Source organism: Gymnoscopelus braueri, assembly GCF_963280865.1.
Source record: "Gymnoscopelus braueri genome assembly, chromosome: 23".
Lineage (NCBI taxonomy): Eukaryota > Metazoa > Chordata > Actinopteri > Myctophiformes > Myctophidae > Gymnoscopelus > Gymnoscopelus braueri.
In genome coordinates, this window is record NC_137625.1 from 32,473,921 (window position 1) to 32,484,555 (window position 10,635).

Sequence of the window (10,635 nt, forward strand, 5' to 3'; positions counted from 1 at the left end):
CCCTAATACGGCTGGATTTTATATCCAACAAGACCTCTAGAACAGCTGGATTTCTGTCCTACCAGGACCTCCAGTACTGCCGGTTTTATCCCCTACCAGGACCTCTGGTGCTGCTGGGTTTTTTTAATGTTACCAGGACCTCTAGTACTGCTGGTTTTATGTCCTACCAGGACCTCTAGCACTGCTGGTTCTATGTCCTACCAGGACCTCTAGTTCTGCTGGTTTTATATCTCCTATTACTGCTGGTTTTATATCCTACCAGGACCTCTAGTAGGCCTACTGCTGGTTTTATGTTCTAAAAGGACCTCTAGTACTGATTTGTTAAACCCTGCCAGGACCTCTAGTACTGCTGGTTTTCTATCCTAACTGGACCTCAAGTACTGCTAGTTTTCTATCCTACCAGGACCTCTATTACTGCTAGTTTTCTATCCTACCAGGACCTCTAGTACTGCTTGTTTTATATCCTATAAGGATACTCCCTCTAGTACTAGAGGGAGAAAACCCTCTAACCCTTTAAATATATTGCGATGCCAGTAATTTTGTACTTCTAGTTAAGTAATTGTTTTAATACAGGAACACAGTAACAGAGTATCTACATTGTGGTAGTGCGCTTTCTACTTGAGTAAAAAAGTCCTTCTTCCACCACTGCTAATAGTAATGATAATAATAATAAACCTAACAGTGATATATAACAGTCACACTTCAGTGGAGCGGATAATAACTGTCTGGTAGTTAATATGAAATATGAAATATATAAAATATTAGAATCATTAAAATCTAATCCTCTCTCTCTCAGTGAGCTAGGTGATGGATGGATGGGTGGAGGAAGGAGAGGAGAAATGGACAGATCAATAGAGGGAGGAGTGAGAGAAACTAGGCCACACACACACACACACACACACACACACACACACACACACACACACACACACACACACACACACACACACACACACACACACACACACACACACACACACACACAGAGACAGTATACCCAAAAACCCCGGAGTGTGGTAAACATTAGGATTTTAACTCGCATCCAGACATCCAAGCTGCCTTGCTCATGGATGCTGTTTTCTATCCATGGTGCTGAAATGCCGTATAAATAGTTTTGGTAGCCATTGCTTTCACAGTCCGGTAAAAACCTGTTAAGTCTTTTTTACCAGCTTGCTCGAAGCGGGCTGGTCTACGAACAGCAACTAGTGAACACCTATGCAAGACCTTTTCGACTTTTTTATCATTGGCTGTCCTTTAAGCCAATGGGGAGACGTCCCATACTCTGAACGGCGGTCGTCCTCCCATGCTATGGCATCATAACCCTACTAGACACGCATGCCTGCCCTGGTGACTGCTCGCAAGTTGTCGCAACATTAACTATCATTTCAGCTGAGTTTGGGCTGCTATACTCGTAACAATGCATGGAACCAAATGGACCCGAACACCGGTAAATTGCCGCTGGAGGGATCCTATGTGTACCCTCTCGGGTGTCTCTTAAAATAGCTGTTTTGGGAGTGTTTGCCTACATAAAAATGCATGCAACCAAATACACGGCCGTGGAGCCCCAGCAAATACACATACACACACACAAATACACACACACACACACACACACACACATGCACACACACACACGCACACGCACACACGCACACGCACACGCACACGCACACGCACAAGCACATGCACACGCACACGCACCATCATCATCAGTTTTACGACCGTGGAGCCCCAGTGAACACAAACACACACGCACACACACACACACGGTCCACGTACGTGGCCAAACGTTTGAATTTCATCATTTGTTTACATTACATTTTGTGCTGCAGATACAATACAAAGATTGGATCGGGGCTAAAAAAAAATGCAGGAAGCTGGTATAATATGACTGTAATTTCGTGTTTATTATTATCGTGAGGTTGTGATAATACTAAAGCTGCAATCTGGTATACAGCCACCTATCCGACCAGCACGGCGCCGGGCTCGGCACTCCCTCGGGTCCTTGCCGATGAGCGTGCCGAGTTTGAATACGTGAACAACAGACGCACACGCAGACGGACGGGCAGACGGTCGGACAGAGATTTTGCACAGTCATAGTGGGATATAACTAAATCCATAGTATCCGGTATGTATTTTAATACAATGTTACTAGTCTTCCAATGAGACATTTAGACACTAGTTTTGGGTAGGACACAAGTAGTACTGTCTGAAGCTCACATACTGTAAGCCCTGGTCTATGGGATACTTCCTCTTGAGGATTGGTAGATTGGTTTGGATTCTCATGCGGGTTTGACTCCGGGGTGTTAAAGTTGCAATTTCCTCTCGATCGGGAGAGGACATTGTGTGAGGAAACGCGCACATTTAATGACACAAACACAACTTTGCCTTTCTTCTTTCTTGCTCTCAAACTAAATATACTTACATTACCAAAGTAAATGTACTTAAAATGTCTAAAAAAAATTCAAACTGGCAGGTAGCTGATTGTAGATTGTCTATTTTCAAATGGCAAAAGTATAAAATGGCGTTTAAGTGGTTAAATGTGCGTTATGAACTACAATTTTTGCCTCTAAGGTGTACTGGAGTACAAGCATAGCATTGAAAGATGGACAAACACAAGTAAAGTAAAAGCTCGAAACCGTTCTTCGGTAGGCTACTTGATTAAATGTACTTATTTATTTATTTCCACTGATCATAGGGTTGCGGCTGGGTTTTCATATATTCATTTGGTCTATGCAGTGCTGTGTCTGACACAGACACACACACACACACACACACACACACACACACACACACACACACACACACACACACACACACACACACACACACACACACACACACACACACACACACACACACACACACACACACACACAGAGACAAGCCGCCTCATTTATCAAACTCAGGACAAGCACACAATGTCACATTATTTGCATAAATTTAAATATTTCCAGAGATGGAGACTGTTGTCCTCCTCTTCAGTGTAATTGACCTGTGAGACACACACAAACACTTGCACGCACGCACACTCGCACGCGTGTGCACACACACACACGCGCACGCACGCACGCACGCACGCACGCACGCACGCACGCACACACACACACACACACACACACACACACACACACACACACACACACACACACACACACACACACACACACACACACACACACACACACACACACACACACACACACACACACACGTTTGTGTTATTGGTTCTTAGATTGGTGTTGTAAGTCTGTCAATTATAGAGTGAGTGTGTGTGTGCGTGTGCGTGTGCGTGACTGCGTGACTGCGTGACTGCGTGTGTTGATTAAAATCAATTATCGATTATTTATTTTATAATCCATTAAATCGATTAGTTTGATTAACTTTTGCACCCCTATTTGGTTACATTTGTACACACTCTTACTTTTATATATGGATAAGTTAACACCAGTTTTGGTGATCAGACTGCTACAGGCATAAATGGTGGCCTGTTAGGTCAGAGACATTTGTGCCAAGTGAGAGTGGCACTTCATTTGGGATCTGATCGCTCAATGGTCGCGATGTGACGCGTTGTGAGCTTTTATTTTCACTTTCTTCTTTCTGTTTTTTTTTACATTTATGGAAGTTTGTTGATTTTTCAAGTATCAGTGGTTCTCAAAGTATGGTCCAAGGACCCTCTGGGTTCCATGAGAGGGCCCCAAATGGACCATCACAGGTCTGTAACTCTGAGTGTACAAATGAAACCAAATGGACCCTCACAGGTCTGTAACTCTGACAGTGTATAAATGAAACCAAATGGACCCTTACGGGTCTGTAACTCTGAGAGAGTACAAATTGAAACAATTGGTCCTGATGATAATAACTATCACATTTTATTGTGTGAGTGTGTGTGTGTGTGTGTGTGTGTGTGTGTGTGTGTGTGTGTGTGTGTGTGTGTGTGTGTGTGTGTGTGTGTGTGTGTGTGTGTGTGTGTGTGTGTGTGTGTGTGTGTGTGTGTGTGTGTGTGTGTGTGTGTGTGATAACACTGTAATGTATTTGCAAATGAAGATTGATAACACAGTGTTTACTGAATCACTCTCACTATGGTTCTTCCATAATTCCAATAGGTGTCACCATTTCACCCTGTCAGTCATAATGACTGATTCTATGGATGTTGGGTCTATAAAATGATTGTTAATGATGATACAAATTTGAAACATAATAATAATAATTTCCCCCTTCATACAAGCCAATGACCTGTGAGTGATCCTGCAATGGTGGACAAAATACTCCACCATTGTCTGTGGTACTTGAGTCAAAGTATAGATACTCCTGGTCAAATGTTTCTCGACTACAAGTGAAGGTTTCTCAGTAAAATGTGTACTTGAGTTAAAGTACTGGAGTAGCCTACTTGCTTTTGAAAATACATAAGTATTAAGAATGGGGGGCGGGGGAGACAACAACGACAACAACGACTCTCTCTCTCTCTCTCTCTCTCTCTCTCTCTCTCTCTCTCTCTCTCTCTCTCTCTCTCTCTCTCTCAGGTTGTGTTAGTTATAAAATGGAGGGACTCCAGTGTAAAAAGGGAACCACTTCTTGGGGGATCCGTAGGTAGAAAGGCCGTCTGGAAATCAAAAGGTCACCCCTCCGCCCCCAGGTCCGCCAAAGTGCCCTTGCAAAACACCTCCCCACCCAAGTGTTAACCATGACTATCTGAACACCCATCAGTAAAGCGGAAACTGAATTTGCCCCATGAGATAATTAAAGGTCTACCGACCTTTTCTGGCCGACTGGCAGCGCGCTCAACAAAGTTGGCGCAGATCGGTTTGCGAGATTAGCCCCCAGACAAATACACAGACAGACAGACAGACATGGCTGGCCTCCAAACCAGTGTCGGAAAAAGTACTCTCATTTTTTACTGAAATAAAAGCATCAATACTGCAATGTACAAATACTCTGTGACAAGTAAAAGTCCGGAATTCTAAATGTACGTAAAAGTACAAAAGGTATCTTAAAGTACCAGAAGCAGAAAGTACTCATTATTCAGAATGTCTCATTTTAAAAGTTTTCAAATGTATTGAAATCTTTTGAAAATAGCAGATCTACAAGCTCACAATGTATTGCATCCCGACGCATTGTGAGCTTGTAGATCTGCTATTTTCAAATGGCCGAAATGTATACGGCTGACGTGGTTACTGTATGTACTGTATGAGTGTACAGTATGTACCTCAAAATTTTACTTAAGTAGGCTACAGTACTTGAGTAGGCCTACATGTACTCAGTTACTTTCCACCACTACAGGCAGGCAGACGGACGGACGGACGGACGGACGGACGGACGGACGGACGGACGGACGGACAGACATGGCTGGCCTCCTAACAGAGTCACGGCGTAAAAAAAATAAGTTTCAATCATTCCCGTCCTCTCTCTAAGATATAAAGGTAAAATGAAGCACCCAGCACATAAAACAGGCAGAACATTCTCATCTGAATTCAATCGACCCCTTTACTGCAGAGACGGGGCTGTTTAAATGCCTCAGTAGTCACACACACATCACAGACAGATGATTGAATTTTCGGAGCTTCCATAAATATCCCAATTTCAAACGGTGCTGCGCTCAACATCCTGTCGATGTTTGGGGTCAGCTTACGATTGTGAGTAATTATTTTGTCCTCTCCAAACACATGAAATCAAAGCATCAATTTTCACTGACACGCGGAAGCATTGCTTCCTAGTAGCCCCCAAGTATAAAGTCAGCTTTTGAAGAGGATTGCTGAAGGCAAAGGGATGATAAAAGGCACGCTGACAGGTAGGAGCTCAATTCTTGTCTCATGAAAATGTACGATCATTGCAAGTCAACTTTAGTGCCAAATCAAAACAGAAGTTGTAAAAACTATGAGTACTGTCAATCCATATGTGTGTGTGTGTGTGTGTGTGTGTGTGTGTGTGTGTGTGTGTGTGTGTGTGTGTGTGTGTGTGTGTGTGTGTGTGTGTGCGTGCGTGCGTGCGTGCGTGCGTGCGTTTGTGTGTGTGTGTGCGTGTGTGTGTGTGCGTGTGCGTGTGCGTGTGCGTGTGCGTGTGTGTGTGCGTGCGTGCGTGCGTGCGTGCGTGCGTGCGTGCCAGTGGTGTAAAGTAACTAAGCACATTTACTTATTTACTGTAAGTACTGTACTTAAGTACAATTTTGAGGTACTTTTACTTTATACTGGAGTAATTCCAATTGTCTATACTTTTACTTCTACTCCACTACAACTCAGAGGTAAATATTGTACTTTTACTCCACTACAATTTTTTGAAAACGTTAGTTACTAGTTACTTTGCAGATACAAATTATTACATTATACAACATACATTAACCACATTAGCCCTATTTTATACCAAGGCTATTTGAAAATAGCCGATCTACAACCTCACAGCGAGTCGCAACGCATTGTGAGCTTGTAGATCGGCTATTTTTAAACATTTTAGTACTTTTACTTTTGGTACTTTAAGTACATTTTGATACAGTGCTTTTGTGCTTTTACTCAAGTAAATTTTTAATTTGGGACTTTTACTTGTAACAGAATACTTCTACAGTACATTGCAGTATTGATACTTTTACTTGAGTAAAACATTTGAGTACTTTTTCCACCACTGGCGTGCGCATGTTTGTGTGTGAAAAGACAGAGACAGAGAGAGACAGAGAGAGCATGCAGGTACCAAATAATATGTCATCGCTTGTACTTGTGTAAGTGACAAATAAACCATTCTTGATTCTTGAGATATTAACACAGTCTTTGTAGTGTACTCTACATGTCTTTGGTTGTCAGACTGCTACGGCTGTTAATGGTGGCATGGCCATGTTCATTAATACGTCAGGGACATTTGACCTCTGCCAAGTGAGTGGCACTTGGTTTGGGATTTGATCGCTCAATGGTTGCGATGCGACGCATTGTGAGTTGTAGATCAGCTATTTTCACTATTTCTTTTTACATTATGGGGATAAAAAATGTTTTTTTTAAATTCAGACATTCTTTAGAACATTTTTTCCAGCTGATTTTTTTATTTTTATTTTTAGATTCGTTTTTTTTTTTTTATAACTTAAAGGTAGGGTAAGTGATATTTTTTGGTTAAAACAAAAAGTATTTTGTTAAAAGGTTAAAGCACTATATTCTGATAGTAATCATTGCTATAGAGTGTTTGTTCAGTAACATGAGTCTCCATTTTTCTCCAGCTCTTTAATAAACAGAAAATACATTTTCCGGTAGGTGTTAAAATCTCAGCCTATCAGGAAAGAGTTCCCATTTTTAAGCTTCATTTTATATTGTTCCAGTTCCAATTTTGCCTGCTCATTTCTTAGTGTCATCACTTCCAATTTCACTTGTTTAATCTATATCCTGATTGAGTTCTCTATCCTGATTGAATAAACTTGGAAATGAAACTGAAACTGAAACAAAAATGCATTTTCTGTTTTATAAAGAGCTGGAGAGACAAGGAGACTCCTTTTACTGAACAAACACTCTATAGCAATGAGTACTATCAGAATATAAAGCTATTTAACACTTATTTTAACCAAAGAAAATCACTTACCCTACCTTTAAAACTAAGAAAGACACATTTACTTGCAACACATAAAAATGGGTCCACTGCCTTAGATGAAGATGGCCTTAGGTGATGTGGATTCCAAAATCCACATGATTCAATGTCTGCTGCCTGGCATCCTCATTTCAGAACCACGTGGCAAGGTTCTGCTCTTGAAAAATGAAGCCAGTGCGGAAGTAATGAAAACGCTGCAGTTCCGACTAATGGCTCAGCAGCTGGCGCTGATTCGGCTCCAGTCGATGGGAACTTGACCCGACTTGACACTTGGTTTCATTACCTTAGTAAACCTTTTCATTCAAAGACTTTATGTTTTCAATCGTTAGTTTCAAGTTTTCTTACACACAGCATGGTCCCATTCATTCTAAAACTAATGCAGGGAATGCTTTCAGGGCTTGTGATTGGGTCAAAGCCGTTTTTAACTGAACTAGAGGCTTCAAAACAGGTCTTTAGAAACCAATGAGTGACGTCACGCTCCCTTTATCCATGTTTTCTTTTTTACAGTCCATGTTCAGAACCTTTTCCTGAACATCTGTATTCCTTTACTGTAGTCGTTCTCAAAGTTTTCATGTCAAGGACCCCCACATTGATATGTATTTGGCTGCGGACCCCCAATCTGCAAAGATTTTGTGCCAGGGACCCCCAGAGGAAAGGATTTGTGTTTAACAATGTCTAAATTATTTAAAAAAATAGAAGATCTACTGGCTCACAACACATCGATTCGTCACAAGCTGTGAGCTTGTAGATCGCCTATTTTTTATGAATAGCCGAGGTATATAAGGTTAAAGTTGTTAAACTGTTAGTGATGTTTGCCCACCACCACGGAGGTTGTGGGTTCGACCCACGTGGTGCATCCGGCTTTGTCGAGCGTCTACACGAACACACTTGGCCCGTGCGGAGGTAAGCCGGACGGGGAGGGTGATAATGGTCATTGCACGTACTCCTACCGGCTGGGGCGGCATCTGTCAGCGGGGAGTGTTGGGCGGGAGGAGTAGGACGAACGCTCTACGTCAGTGCCCGCGACGTCGTCAAATCTGGCCCGCGAGGTGATTTGAAAAAACGGCATTTAATACTACCTCTAATGGAAAAAAAACGAGAGAGAAAAAAAAAAGGCAGAAAAAAACGCCAGCGCCCAGCAGCTCCTTACTGAGGCTGCCTGGGGGTTGAATACTGGACAAACTTGTTATGTGAGAACAATGACCAAGCCGTGAAGCCACAGCCAAGGTCATTAACATACAGAGGACCATCACCATTCAACTCTACCTGAGAGAACGCTTTTTCAACAGCATCACAAATCCGGTAAAACACCGTTGTATGGAGAAGTATGTCAGTTGCGTCTCTCGATCATCTGGAGGAGTAGAGAGTGGCTGCATTCCTCCCCACAGCCCGCTCCCCCCACTTTGTAACCAGTGTTGCTGTTCTAATCTTGAAAACTAGAATCCATTTGTCAGAGGGTGTGACATTAGTAGGATAACTTGCGATAGTAAGAGCCTGCGCACTGTGCGCAGGGCAAAATAATTAACACCAGCTGTGTGTGTGTGTGTGTGTGTGTGTGTGTGTGTGTGTGTGTGTGTGTGTGTGTGTGTGTGTGTGTGTGTGTGTGTGTCTGTCTCTTTCTGAAAGCAATAACTTCTCCAAAACGAAGGAATGGCAGGTCTGATGGACAATAAATAAATAATCCTTTTGCACATCCGTGTTCTGTTCGTTTGTCAACAATGATCTAAATGGGAAGTTTATTTCAGCAGCTAATGTGACAGTTTTAGTCCGTTTTTTGATGCGCAACACAGCCCTCGTTTAAGTGAATTGCTTTCACCTGCTGTTGCTGTGCGTTGTGTGCGCAACAGGGCATATCTCCGCCAAGCCAGGGTGACCTACCCAGGCCCATGAAATTCATATGCAGGCATAGTAGCCAATTAGAATGAAATCTGCAAAAACTAACTCATATACTGATACAGAACCATATATTGGCTATATATTATCGTTGGAAATATTGTATGTTCCTTTTTTTATTATTATTTAAAACAATTTAAAATCGTGAAAATAGCCAAAATTACAACACCAAAGGCCAAGTGGCCTTGCCCCTAAAATGACAAAATTCCAGGCCTGAACTGCAGACATTATATTGCCTTTTGTTAGGCTATTCAATGTTAGTTAATTTATTTAATTTGCAGTACTTCAACTGTATGGCATGCTAAGGTTTTGAGACATATTGTATTATATTACTACACAATAGTAAATAAATAATTCTAAAAAATATGCTTTAAATAACTGATCTATGGATTATAGTTATGATAAGTGTTGCCATAATCATGTAGCTCTACAACAGAGGCATAGCCATGACAGAAATGGTACAAAATAATATTTAAGAAAATGTATATATATATTTTTTAAATAATCATTTTCAGCCATTCGGCCAAGTGTTTCCTATATTCGGTATTCGGTTTCGGCCAAGAATTTGATATACTGTAGTTATAGCAGTGACTCAGGTGTAGTGGAGTAGAAGTAAAAGTACTGGAAATACTCTAGTAAAGTAAAAATACCTCAAATCTTTACTTAGGTACAGTACTTGAGTAAATGTAATTAGTTACTTTACACCACTGTTGTTCTATAAATCTAATTATTTAACCACCCACACACATTACCAGGTATTGTTTAACTTCAAATTGAATTATTCTACTTAAAATTGTTTATTATTATTATTATTATTATTATTATTATTACAAATTGTTTGTTTTTAATGTCAATAATTAAAGTAGCTATTCTTCTTAATACATTTAAAAAAAAAAGTGATATGCATAGTTAGTAGCAGTGTCTGAGTGCGTGTGAGCGCGCATGTGCGTCCGCAACTGGTTCCGGCCCCCATCAAGTCACCATTTGACCAATCTGGCCCTCACCCCAAAATGAGTTCGACACCCCTGCTCTACGTCCTCCTGGTGGGGGCTCCTCACTGGCAGGTGAGTCAGTAGGATACGACAGCAGTGACAACACAGAAATGTGGCTTAATGACTAAATTGGGGAGAAAAGGGGTACAAAATTATTGGCTACTCTAAATTAAAATGAACACATTTTGCAGAGGAC